Source organism: Phascolarctos cinereus, unplaced genomic scaffold, assembly GCF_003287225.1.
Source record: "Phascolarctos cinereus isolate Bilbo 61053 unplaced genomic scaffold, phaCin_HiC Scaffold_9;HRSCAF=440, whole genome shotgun sequence".
Classification (NCBI taxonomy): Eukaryota; Metazoa; Chordata; class Mammalia; order Diprotodontia; family Phascolarctidae; genus Phascolarctos; species Phascolarctos cinereus.
In genome coordinates, this window is record NW_027556402.1 from 115,591,983 (window position 1) to 115,606,873 (window position 14,891).

Here is a 14,891-nt window from a genome sequence, read left to right on the forward strand (position 1 = left end):
TGCCATAAGTTAAGATGGGAGGCAAGATGTGCATATACTGGTAAGGGAAGTGGGATTTTTCCAATGATGGCTGCCCAACTGTTGAAGAGGAAAAAGGTGAAAGCCTGCTCACTCATTGGTTTTGTCAAGAAAGGTCAGAGCAGAATAAGGGAGTGTTGAATGATTATGGGTAAAGGGAGTGGTGGGGATCATGTTTTAGACATGCCCTATGACTGGCAAGAGAGCGATGCAAGCCATCTTCAGGTTAGTGAGCCTGCACCTCCATAGATTACAGACAACTTGTGGTAGGAACATCTCAGTTTTTGTCTACTCACAAGAGAAAAAATGTGTATTTTGGCATCTAAGAACAGTAAGAGTTATGGCTAGTGGGCAAATTTGTTACAGGGAATTAACATTCTATTTTCTATCAACCACAATTGTCATAGACATGTGTGTGCATGATTAAAGAACTGGGAAAATACCAATATAAAACTGCTAGTCAAGGATAAGTGACACTAAGTTCCAATCCATGCTCAGCTTTTGCTACCACATGAAACCAAACAAAAAAATAGTTGTATCAGCTCTCAGCCCTTCTCCAGAACGTCCTCAGATGCTGCTACCATTGCCCCAACCACATGCACTTAGAATTAATGAGAGCACCAGCACCATCTACATCTGTCTTTCTTACCCGGCACTCTATACGTAAAGATAGTAATATTCAAGAAAGCAGGAAAAATTTAACCATATCTTAGAAAAAGTATGAGGAAATTTGACCTCATTTCATGTTATATGGGGGGAAGGGAAATAAAAGGACTAAAATTTCCAAGTATATTTGGAAGTTACTATCTCTAAATTTTACCAAACAATATAATGGTGATTTGTTTAGTGTTTATATGAACTACTCTACATAATAATATTGCAACTTCAATTGGAAAAAGAAACCTTAGTTTCTAAAGGATCTGTTATGACTACTGACGTAATTCAAGGGACTTACTCAAACAGAAACAAAAAAATAAAGAAGCACAATTGGGTCGCAGGATTTAGGGGTTCAAAGGGCTTCAGAGATCATTTAGTAGAACAGAAGCTCCTTGAGGGCAGGGATTATTTCATTTGGTTTTGGGTCCCCAGTACCTAGTATTGTGCCTGGCATTAGAAGGTGTTTAATTAATGCTGATTGAATTGAATTGAATCTGGCACTTCATTTTATAGATGACGGAATTGGGGAACAGAGGAATGAAGTGCCTTGCTTACAATCACACAGGTAGTGAAAATAGTTAAGGCTGAATTCGATTCCAGGCCTTCTGGATCTGAATTCAATGCTCTTTTTCCAGTACTTCACATCCCTCATCAGTGCTGAACCATTTCAGTGTCATCACACAATTTGGCTTTTAGCCCAAGTTTATGCTTTTGACTACTGGTCTATATTCTTTGGCTTTGGCTCTGGCTGCAGGGTCAGACTGATTTACTTGTTAGACCTATTTTGGTCTTCTGGCTCCTGCCTCTAACCTCAGCTTTCTGACCTACTGCTGACTCCCCACCTTCAGTCCCAGGCTTTTGCCACAGTTGGTGAAAGAAGGGAAAATGACTAAAATTTCATATTCTGAATAATGCCCTGGTAAAGGGGTTGAATCAGTAAAACAGAGTAATTGGTCACAGGCTATAGTGGAAAGAGTAATGGATAGTACAATGATCTGGGATGGAGTCCTGGCTCTGTCCCAATCCATTGCATCACTCTGGGAAAGTCATTTGACCTCACACTGAATCTCAACTTTCTCATCTCTGAAAGAGGGGGATTGAACTAAATAATCTTAGCATAAATATTTATTATTTTTGGATCATAGATTTAGATGTAGAAGAAACCTTAGAGAGGATTTAATCCAATCTTCTTATAATACAGATGAAGATATTAAGGCACAGAAGCACCAATAGTGATTTACCCAAGGCCACATAGATAATAAGTAGCAGAGCTAATATTTGAACCCAGGTCATCTGATTCCAAATATAAAACACTATGATCTAATGTGACCATCAGATCTATGGGACCACAATACTAGACATGCTCCTACAGGATCATAGGATAATTGAATTTTTTAAAATTGTATTTGGAAAGGATGTTAGAATCCATCTAATCCAGCCCCTTCATTTTACAGATGAGGAACTGAGGGCAAGAGAAAGTAAGTGACTTGGTTGGAGTCACACAGCTATTAAGTGTCAGAGGTAAGGTTTGAAACCAGGTCTATCTAACTTTCAGTCCATTATTCTATCCATCATACCAACTGTCTAGAAAAATAACACATCAATTGGGGAATGGCTGAACAAGTGTGATATATGATTGAGATGGAATACTCCTGTGCTATAAGAAATGATGAGCTCAATGATCTTAGAAAAAACATGGATAGACTTGCACAAAAATGAAAAGCAAAATGAGCAGAATCAAGAGAATGCAGCAAAATTGTTTTAAGAACTTTGATCAACCAAGTCATTCTGACTATTATAAGTACCCAACTTAATGACCAAATGCATAGGAAGAAAGACTCTATCTTACATCCAGAGGAAGAACTGATTGAACAAAAGTGTGTATAGAATGATTTTATACACACATACACATACATACACACACACACATATTTGTGTATAATAGTAGCCATCTGTAGGGCAAGTGGGGAGGGAAGAAAAAAAGGAAAAAAAGAAATTTACATGAAAACTTTATTATATATTTTAAAAGAATAGCAATTTGTATATAAAAGATTTGTATTTTTATGCACAATTATCTTTTTTAATTATACTATGTTCTAGAAATTCTTGTTTTATTCCATAAATTAAAAATAAAAGAAAGAAAATTTTTTAAAAAAGAAAGAAAAAGGAAAAATAACAGTTTTCCCATCCAGAATAAAGTTTGTATTCCTAAATTATCCTTCATTTGATGTAGAATCATTCAAGAAAATACAAACAACATACTGTATTATAGACACTATAAGCATTTGGTGAATAATATGTAGTATATGTAGAAGCTACAAAAACCAGAGTCAAAGGTTTTATTTTATAAACAACATTTACACATGCAAGAAACTTTAACCTTTTAAATTATTTACATCCTAGAGAACTTAATTCATTGGTCCCAGCCCGGGTAGAAATGGAAATCAAAGCTAAAACATATTTGTTACATCACAGCTGTTGGATGGTGGTGGAAGGAGATGGGGGAGGGGAAGACAAGATATCTGTGAAGATTTCAAAATTAGTTCTCTGGGACTTCCAGGAGTCAAAATGGCTGAGTAAGCAATAAATTGCTGTAACTGTTCCATGTTCTCCTCCAACAATCATAAAATAGAGCCCCCAGACAAATCCTGGACCAGCAGAACCAGCAAAAGCATGGGGTGAAACAATATTTAAGCCCAAGAAACTTGGAAGATTGGCAAGATTGGCAAGAAAGGGGAGCACAGTTCAAAACAGGAAGTGCCCCAACAAGCCAACAGCAAGCCCCACCTCAGCAAACTAGCAGTAGATCCTGAGCCCCAGTGCAGTGGAGCAGGCAAAAGCCAACACCAGGACCCCTCACATGGCTCAGCATAATAAGGGGCAGACTCTAGCTCCAAGAACCACCACATGCTTCAGCACAGCCTCAGGCAAATAGGCATCCTCTAGCAGCCAGAGCTCCATGTGCTTCACCGTAGCCCCGAAGAAAGACAGAAATACCCCACCAGCCTCAGTACATGCCAGACACCAGCACTAGGACCCCAGATCAACTCCAGGTAAGCTGCCAGGCCACTATAGTCTCCAGCAGCACCCACCACCCCCTACTTTATCCCCTCAGCACAGCACACCACACAGCAGGGTCCTTCCATAGGCCTCAGGGCAACATCAGTAAAGCACCAGGTAAACAGCCAGGACCTACATCCCCCAGCACAAAGAGCCTAAGACAGTGATCCTTCCACTCTGGGAGCAGAACTCAATTTTGAAAGAAAAGAAAAAGACCAAAAAAGATAAGGAAAAAGAAGAGGAGGAGGAGGTGGTAGTGAAGGCAAAGGAAGAGGGAGAGGAAGAAGGAGGAGGAGGAGGAGAAGAAGAAGAAGGAGAAGAAGAATCTGACCATAGAAAGTTATTACGGTGATGGGGAAGACCAAGACACAAACTCAGAAGAGGAAAAATGTGAAAACATCTCTGGTCAAAACCCCAAAGAAAAATGGAAAGTGGTCTCAAGCCCAGAAAAAACTCATTGAAGAGTTCTAAAAGGAGCTTTAAAAAATCATAAAAGAGATAAAAGAAAAATTGGGAAAAGAAATGAGAGTGATACAAGAGAATTATGAAAAAGAGTCAACAGCTTGGAAAAAGAAAACAACTGTTTAAAAAGTAGAATTGGTCAAATGGAAAAGGAGATACAAAAAGCCACTGAGGAAACCAGCTCTTTAAAGTGTACAATTGGCTAAATGGAAAAGAAAGCACAAAAGTAACTGAGGAAAACAACTCCTTAAAAGTTAGAATTGGGCAAGTGAAAGCTAATGATATTATGAGAATCAATCAAACAAGAATCAAAAGAATGGAAAAATAGAAGAAAATGTGAAGTTCCTCATTGGAAAAACAACTAGACTGGAAAATACATCCCAGAGAGACAATATCAGAATCATTGGACTACCTGAAAACCATAATCAAAAGGAAGCTATCTTTCAAGAAATCAAGGAAAACTGCCCTGATATCTTGGAAGCAGAGGGCAAAATAGGGATTGAAAGAATCCACTAATCACCTCAGGAAAGAGATCCTAAAATGATAACTCCAAGGAACATTATAGCCAAATTACAGAACCATCAGGTCAAGGAAATAGTACTGCAAGTGGCCAGAAAGAAACAATTCAAAAATCAGAGAGTCACAATCAGGATTACCCAGGACTACAAAGGAGGTAAGACTACAACCAAGAATCACCTACCTGGTGAAACTGAGCATAGGAAAAATGGTCATTCAATGAAATAGAAAGATTTCAAGCTTTCATAAAGAGAAGCACAGAATTGAACAAAAAAAAATTATCTCCAATATCAAGACCCAAGAGAAACCTAAAAAGGGAAAAGGGGAAACGTAAGGGATTCAATGAAGCTGAACTGATTACATCCCTAAATGGGAAGATGACATTAGTAATTCTTAAAAATTGCAACACTAATAGTACAGCTAGAAGGAATATACATAGACAGAGGGTATAGGTATAAGGTGAATTTCAGGGAGTAACAAAAAATAATTATGGGGTGAGAAAGAGGAGTACATTGGGTACAGAAAGAAGGGAGAAGTAGAATGGGGTAAATTATTTCACATGAAGAGGAATGAAAAACATTACAATGAAGGGACAGATGGGAGGGTAAATGATGGGCATCACTTGAACCTCACTCTCGTCAGTATTGGCTCAAAGATAGAATAATATACACAATCATTTGAAGATAGAAATCTAGCTTACCCAACAGGAAAGTGGGAAGGGAGGAGAAAAGGGGGAGAGGGACTGAGAGAAGAGAGGGCAGACCAAGAGAGGTGGTATACAGAGGCAAAACACTGTTAAGGAGGGAAAGGGTGAAAGGAAAGAGAGTACAAATGGGAGGAAGAATAGGATGGAGGGAAATACACAGGTAGTCATCATAACTATGAAAGTGAATGGGATGAAATCTCCCCTAAAATGGAAGTGGGTAGCAGAGTGGATCAAAAACCAGAATTCTACAATATGTTGTTTGCAAGAAACACACACAGAGTAAAGGTAAGAGGCTGGAGCAGAATCTATTATGCTTCAGCTGAAGTAAATTAAAAAAAAAAAAGCAGGGGTAGCAATCCTGATCTCAGACAAAGCAAAAGCAAAAATAGATGTAATTAAAAGAGCTAAGGAAACATTAAAAGGTACCACAGACAATAAAGTGATATCAATACTAAACATATGCACCAAGTGGTACAGCATCCAAATTCTTAAAGGAGAAAGTGAGTTACAAGTTCATGACCAAAAAAGAGACAGAGAGCATTATGAAATGTAAAATAGATAATTTTGATTACATTAAATTAAAAAGGTTTTGCACAAATAAAACAAATGCAAACATGATTAGAAGAAAAGCAGAAAGCTAGAAAACAATCTTTATAGCAGGTAAAAATAAAGGCTTCATTTGTCAAATATGTAGAGAAATGACTCAAAATTTATAAGAACACAAGCCATTCCCCAATTAATAAATAGTCAAAGGACATGAACAGGCAGTTTTCAGATGAAGAAATCAAAGCTATCCATAGAAATATGCAGAAGTGCTCTAAATCACCTTTGATTAGAGAAATTAAAATAAAAACAACCCTGAGGTACCACCTCATACCTATCAGATCAGCTAATATGCAAAAAAAAATGATAAATTTTGGAGGGGATGTGGGAAAATTGGGACATTAATGCATTGTTGGAGGAGTTGCGAACTGATCAAACCATTCTGGAGAGCAACTGGGGACTGCCCAAAAGGCAACTAGACTATGCATACCCTTTGATCCAACAATGCCACTACTAGGTCTGTATCCCAAAGAGATCATAAAAAAAAGGAAAAGGACCTACATGTGCAAAAATAATTATAGCAGCCCTTTTCATCTTAGCAAAATATTAGAAATTGAGGGGATGCCCGTCAATTGGGGAATAGCTAAACAAGCTGTGGTATATGAATGTAATGGAATACAATTATGCAATAAGAAATTATGAACAGGCAGATTTCAGAAAAACCTGGAAAGACTTGTACAAATGGATGCAAAGTGAAATGAGCAGAAGCAGGAAAACATTGCATACAGTAACAGCAACTTTGTGTGATGATCAACTGAGTGATTCAGCTCTTCTCAGAAACACAATGTTCAAGACTAGTACAAAGGACTCTCAAAAGAAAATGCTACCCACATCCAGATAAAGAACTGATGGACTCTGAATGCAGATCAAAGTATACTTTTTTCACTTACTTTATTCTTTTTCGTGGCCTTTTTCCCCATTGACATGTTTCTTCTTTCACAACTGTGACTAATATGAAATATGTTTTACATGATAGCACATTCATAATCTATTTCATTTTAGAAAAGGGGAAGGGAAGGAGAAAAATTTGGATCTCAAAGTCTTGTAAAAATGAATGCTAAAAATTGCCTTGACATGTAATTTGGAAAAAAAATACATGCTGTTTTAAAAAAAATTAGCTTTCTGAAAATGCCAAAACACTGCAGTGATCTTCCAATTCTCTGACTCATTTTAACTAGTTTTAATTAGTATTCTAGTTTTAACTAGTATTTTATGTTGTAATTTGAGGCACCAAAGCCACCTCTGGAAGATAGGCAAAGCCTCAGGTATCTAACTATACTTGCTCTCAAAAAATCATTGCTTTTTCAATAAGTGTTGAGGCAGAGAAAGGACACCCTTAGATCTTCTCATGGTGGACCATGTGCTCCAGGTATTCTGGCAACACTAAAATAAATGAAAGGAAAGCAAAAAATGATGATTTAAAGACTCAGTTTAGGAACTTGGTGTCCAAGTATAACAACAAGGTAGGATCTATGAAGACTAGAATAGTCCTAAAGAAAGAAAAACAGCAAAATAATTGTAGAACCAAAATCAAAGAAAAGTACAACTGAAAGGAAATTCAAAACAAATGCAAATCATAGTAATAGAGTTAGGTGTTAAAACTTAGAGGGACAACTGGAGAATTACTGCTCTTACAGAAAAATGTGAAGAAACAAAAGATGCCATATATTTTGAAAAATCATGCCTGAAAATTTCAGAGATATTTTAAAAATAGATGAATGATGACTTGTAGGATAAGAATTTATAGAATTTTAGATAACATAGATGTCAACAGACATCTCAATTCAAGTCTGCCAGAAATCCAGTTGTCAAATTTCAGAATTTCTATAACAAAGAGTGAATTTTTCATGAATCCTGGAAAAGCAAAACATGGGATCGTTTATTCCCAACCTTCTCATTTTATAAATAAGGAAATTGAAGGCCAGAGATGCTAAGTGATTTGTCGACAATTACAAAGCTAGTTAAGCATATGAGACAAAATTCGAATCCAGATTCTCCTAGCTTCAAATCTAGAATTCTATCCACTAGGACATATTCCTTTTTACATCTCTATGGATACATATGCAAAATTGCTATGTAAAATACTAGCAAACAAATTACATCAATACATCCGAAACTTATTTTGACCACACTGCAGATATATCAGGGATGTAAGGACAGTTCAACACTAAAAAATACCATTAGAAATATTATTAACAAACTATTTAAAACTGTATTCTGTCATTAGACACAAAAAACTTTCAATAAAATAAATTTTATGTTAATGATTCCTAAATTATTAGTCATAAAAGGATGTTTCTTTGATGTGACAAAAAACATATCCTATGGATGATGAAAAATCATGAGCAGTATCATTTCATAAAGCAGAGAGAGGCAGTGAAAGGTAAAAAATAATTTTAAGAAGCATGACAAGATATCCACTTAGTAATTAATCCCAAATTTCTAGCTAACCCTAAAGCAAATACTACTTTCCCTGCCCCCAAGTAGAATGTAACCTCCTTAAGGGCCAGAGCTGCTTTGTTTTGTCTGTATCTCCAGCAGCTAGCATGGTGGCTAGCACATAATAAATACTTAATAAAGGCTTGTTGAATTGAATTTTGTTGAAGGACATCTTTTCTATTTTTTTCTGCATAATTCCTTGTTTGTGATGTGTTGGAATTTCTTCACACCCACCAAACATCTCTTCATTGGCTTTTGGATTCCAAGACTCTAAGTTATTCAGAATCATCAAAATAATAATGTTGTTAAAAAGACGGGGCTTTGTTTCAGAATAAAACAAAGCCTGGACTCCTAGTTCCCCAGAAGTAATGCATCTGGGTCCAGCCTATTGTCCATTTGTGGGGAAGAGGAAAAGGGGCAAAAGGAAGTGAGAGATAAAAGGAGGATGAGGAGTGGGAGGGTGACATGGAGGTGTGTGGAAGAGAAAGAATGCAGAAGAGAGAAAGGGAAAAGGAAGAGACATTGAAGAAGAGAAAGAGGAAGAGAGTGGAGAAAAGGTATAGAAAGGAGGGGAGAGAGAGAGATGAAGGAAGAGGAGGAGGAGCTGACAAAAGAGAAAGGGCAGAAAGGAGAGGAAGAGGGAAGGGGAGGGTAAAGAGAAAACAAAGGATGAGAGATATAACAGTGCTACCAGTATACATATGTATATTAATATATGTGGTATGTGTATATATACTGATAGATTCACTCTATAAGTTGTCTATTCAACTGCATTTTATGGCCTTGAACACCAGGCATTTTTCAGCCTCAGTTTTTTTCTGGTTGAGATAATTAGACCATATTCTTTTTAATGTTTTCAGAGATCACTCAGGAGGTTCAGCAATGTTCTGAGGCTAGATGCAGTGAATACAATGTCATTTCAAATGTAGCAAATAGAAGACCACATCATTCCCAGGGAATCCCTCTTCAGTTTGGATTCTGTGATGGATAGCCTTCACAATGGCTGCCTACATCTCCTTGTCTTATATAATACTTCACATCAAGAAGCAGGCGGTTGTCAAATAGTTATCTGTTATTTATGTCTCCCAAGGAATGTAGTATAAATTTGACATATAGGACGAAGGTAACCTTGCTACAGAAGAGCCCACAAAGTGATGTTTTGTTCCACCAAATCAAATGTTAGTCAACAAACAATATGCACACTGGGATCATTTATGCTTTATAGCTTTCAGTCAGCTGCATAAGGATAAAAATATGACCTGTTTCCAAATAACATTTGTAAAAGCTGCCAGTTTCATTCTAATATCTTTACTAAGGATGCCTTCAATGTGTATGCAGAAAAGCCTTATAAAATCTTGTATAAATAGGAAAGAAGGAACATGGGCCAGTAATTGTTAACGTTCTCTGGGTCGCCTTCTGGAAGGGTGCATAATAATAAACTCCGACTTTCTCTCGATACACATCCTAAGACTCTCAAAACTGTTGTTCCTCCTAGTATGGACCTTCATGTATATACTTGGTCCACTCCACCTGCTTTTCCTGGCTTCATGTTTTCCAGTATTATCGCCATGTCCTCTCGACATATATCCAAGATTGCAATATTGAATCCAAATGCAGTGATTCTACTGCCATTAACAAAGAAAACCTTCTCTCTGTTGCCCTTTTCCCAATTTCATCCTCAAATTTCCTCCAGATTAGTTTGCTTTGCTGAGTTTCTTCAAAAGCTTCCTTTAAACTGACCTTTTCTTCCAATGTTTCTCAGTGTTTTATAAAGTGATACTGTTCATAATCTTCCACCCTTGTCCTCTACAAGATTTAATAAACAAGTTTAGATTCTAAACTAATGGGGTTTTTGACTGCACTATCCCTCGGCTAGGCAAGGAAGCCAAGGTTTTGCTGACTACACTGGTTTTAGGTTCTTTTGGTCACCCAGTGGGGTAAAGTAATTCACATTGATTAAACTTATTTATGAAATTGTCAGTTTCCTTTCTTCTATTTCCTACTATTTAGCATCAATAACATTTAATAGATCAAGTTGGAAATATTTTAATTGCACATCATTTCTTCTTCTCATTTTTATTCTTTCTTCTATATTTATTACTTTGATTTTGGCTCTAATAAGGCAGAGGACTGATTGTACATAAACAGAGATGACTTCTACATCAGTAATGAGTAATTTCCTGCAGAACTTCTCTACCTTTTCACACTTTGCAACAGATGTTTTAATATTAGATTTTTTTCAAATATTTATCTATCATAAGCACAGCAATAAAAGATGGCCAAATGCCCCCCAAAAGTGATTCTTCCTATTGCCTTTGGATGCAAAATAAAACCAAGTCCACAAGCTGTCGTATTGCTTCTCCAATGATAACCTTCTAGCCATTACCCCTCTCTCCCTAACCCTACCTCCCACCTAAAGTCCAGATTTCACAGCAAGTGCAATTCACTCCCCCTATCATGGTCATGTCTGCTATAATAATTTGCTGAATCATACCTGGATGTTCTTTTCTTGTAAACAGAAACTTGTTTATTTGAAATATAAAATATTTTGGAATAAAGTAACATGTTCTATTACAAGGCTTTTAAAATTTTACAAAGCTAAAAAACTTAGGAGACCAGAGCAGTTGCTCTCTGTGGGGGCCAGACATATTTTGGAGGCACCTTGGACCCTGTCAGTGACAGGATAAAGAACACAAAGGATATAAACAGGCAGTTTTCCAATGAAGAAATCAAAACAATTTATAGTCATATGAAAAAATGCTCCAAATCATTATTGATTAGAGATGCAAATTGAAACAACATTGAAATATCATTTTATACCTACAAGACTGGCCAAAACGATTGAAAGAAAAAGCAATAAATGTTGGAGGGGATGTGGAAAAATTGGGACGCTAATTCATTACCAGTGGAAATGTGAATTGATCTAACCATTTTAGAGAACAATCTTGAATTAGGCCCAAAGAGGTATTAAAGTGTCCCTTGACCCAGCAATACCACTACTTGGTCTATTCCCAAAGATGATTAGGGGCAAAGGAAAAGAACCTATATGTCCTAAAATGTTTATAGCAGCTGTCTTTGTGGTGGCAAAGAAGTGGAAATTGCAGGGATGACCATCAATTGGGGAATAGCTGAACAAGTTGTAGTATTATAATTGCAATGGGATACTACTGTCCTATAAGAAATGATGACATCAGTGATTTTAGAAAAACATGGAAGGACTTGCACAAAATTATGAATAACAAAATGATCAGAATCAAGAGAATGTTGTATATAGTAACAGCAATATTATTTTAAGAACAACTTTGAGTAATTGAGTCATTTTGACTATTATAAATATCCAAATTAACTATAAAGGATAAATGAAGAAAGAAGATATCTGCATCCAGAGAAAGAACTGATAAAAAGAAGAAGAATTTTAGACTACAGAATATAATAATTTTACATAGAGTATAGAATAATTTACATAAATACAGAATAGAATAATTTTACATAAATATACCTATTTGTGTCTCAGTAACCATCTCTAGGGCAGGGCAGTGACAAGAGAAGAAAAAATATATTTACGTGATAACTTTACTATATATATTTAAAAGGAATAGCAAGCTATACATAGTGGATTTGCAGTTTCATGTGCAATAATCTTTTTTTTCTATTATACTATGTTATATAAATATTTATTTTATTCCATAAATTAAAAATAAAATTTAAAAAATGCAAAAAAGTGTTTTGTAATAATAAAAAAAAGAAGAAGAAGTTTAGGTTAGAGATTGAACTAAATAATTTCTAAAGTATCTTTCAGCGCTAAGATTCTATGACCTCAAGGCAGTAAATTTCTAAGTAATAAACTTGTGCTTCCATTTGACCAAAATTTCCTTTTTTCTTTTGGTTTCATTTATTATACAAAGATTATAAAAAGTGATGTTTTAGTTCCTCCAGGAGCAAATCCATTTATTGGTCATTGGATTCAGATATTTCATTTACAATATCAACAGCTGTTATTCCCCAATAGATAAGTAGTCAAAGGATATGAACAACTAGTTCTGAAAAGAATTGCAGGATTTCTGGGAGCCAAGATGGTGGAGTAAGCAATAAACCTCTGCAATTCTCCCATACCCACCTCCAAACAACCATAAAATAGAGCCCCAAAACAAATCCTGGAACAGCAGAACCAGCAAAAAGGTAGGGCAAAACAATCTTTTAGCCCAAGAAACTTGGAGGATCAGCAAGAAAGATCCATCTCACTCTGGTGAAAGGGGAGCACCATAGCCCAAGACAGGAAGCATTCCAGCAAGCCCCACCTTAGCAAACCAGAGGGAGATCCTGAGCCCCAGCAGACTGAAGCCAACACCAGGACCTCTCATGTGGCTTAGCATTGTCACAGAAACCAGCAGACTCTAGCTCTGAGAACCACCATGCGCTTCAGGGTAGCCCTGGGAAAACAGGCATCATCCAGTGTCCAGACCTCCACATGCTTCAGCAAAGCCCCAGGCAAATAGGTAGATGCTTAAGCAAACAAGCAGTGTCCAGCCAGCATCAGTCCACCATTCTTCAGTGTATCCTTTGGCAACCAGGCAGCCTCCAGAGGCCTGACCACACTTGCTTTATTGTAGCCACCTGGAAATGCAGAAACACCCCAGTGGACCTCATCACACACCATACATCACTACTAGAACCCTAGCTTAGCACCAGGTAAGCTGCCAGACCCTTACAGCCTCTAGTAGCTTACAGCCAAGCCACACCCCACACCCTCAGCACAGCACCAGACACAAGGGTTCCCCATGGGCCTCAGGGCAACATCAGTGCAGCACCACATAAACAGCCTGAGCCTGTAGCCACTAGCACAAGAAGCCTGAGACAGTGCCCCTTCCACATTGGGAGCAAAGCTCAAATTTAAAAGAAAAGGCACCCACCCCCCAACAACAACAAAAAAAGAATGAGCAAAAAACAACAAAAAAATAATCTGACCATAGAAAGTTATGGCGACAAGGAAGACCAAGATACAAACTCAAAAGAGAACAATGTAAAACTGCCTATGGGCAAAACCCCAAAGTAAATGGAAAGTGGTCTCAAGCGCAGAATGCTCTTCCTGGAAGAGCTCAGAAAGAAGCTGAAAACTCTTATAAGAAAGAGAGAAGATAAATTGGGGAAAGAAATGAGAGTCATGCAAGAGAATTATGAAAAAAGAGTCAATAGTCTGGAAAACTGCTTAAAAAATAGAACTGACCAAATGGAAAAGGATATACAAAAGTCCACTGAAGAAAACAACTGCTTAAAGAATACAATTGGCTAAATGGAAAAGAAAGTACAAAAGCTAATTGAGGAAAACAATACCTTAAAGGTTAGAATTGGGAAAGTGACTCTATGAGACTTAAAGAATCAATAAAGCAAATTCAAAAGGATGGAAAAAAAATGGAAGAAAATGTAAAATATCTCATGGAAAAAAACAAGTGACCTCACATATAGATCCAGGACAGACAATATCAGAATCATTGAACTACCTGAAAATCATAATCAAAAGGAGGACCTGGACAGCATCTTTCAAGAAATTATCAAGGAAAACTGCCCTGATGTCCTGGAACCAGAGGGCAAAATAGGTGCTGAAAGAATCCACTGATCACTTCAAGAAAGAGATCCCAAAATGAAAATCCCAAGGAATATTATAGCCAAATTTCAGAACTACCAGGTCAAGGAAAAAAACGCCACAAGTGGCCAGAAAGAAACAATTCAGATTCAGGGACTCATCATCAGGATCACACAGGACTTGGCAGCTGCAACATTAAAGGTCACAGAACATGATATTCTGGAGGGCAAAGGAGCTGGAATATAACCAAGAATCACCTGTCAGGCAATATTAAAAATAATACATTAGAAGAAAAAATGGACATTCAATGAAATAGAATTTCAAGTTTTCAAAAGAAGACCAGAGCTAATCCAAAAACTTGATGTCCACTATCAAGACCCAAGAGAAACATAAATAGGTAAAAAGGGAAAAGAAAACATAAGGGATTCAGCAAACCAAAACTACTTACATCTCTATATCGGAAGATGATACTTGTAACTCTTAAAAATTGTAACACTAACAGTACAGATAGAAGGAATATACATAGACAATAAAAGTATAAGGTGATTTTGAAGGAATGACAAAAAACATTAAGGGATGAGAAAGAGAAGTACAAAGCATGCAGAAGGAAGAGAGAGGTAGAATAGGGCAAATTATCTCACATGAAGAGGTGAGAAAGATCTTTTACAGTGGAGGGGAAGATGAAAGGGTGGGCCATGGGCATCACTTGAACCTCATTCTCATAAATATTGGCTCAAAGGGTAACAATATACATAATAAGTTGAATATAGAAATTTATCTTACCTGACAGGAAAATAGGAGGGGAGGAGATTAAGTAAAGGGGGTTGGTGTGAGGACTGACAAAATAGA

The 14,891-nt window shown here is 36.9% G+C and overlaps 1 protein-coding gene across 4 annotated transcripts in view; it reads right to left on the reverse strand.

The window, feature by feature from the left end:
• Positions 1-14,891, reverse strand: part of IL15 (interleukin 15) — a 401,163-nt gene that overhangs the window by 102,291 nt on the left and 283,981 nt on the right. The window lies entirely within an intron of this gene.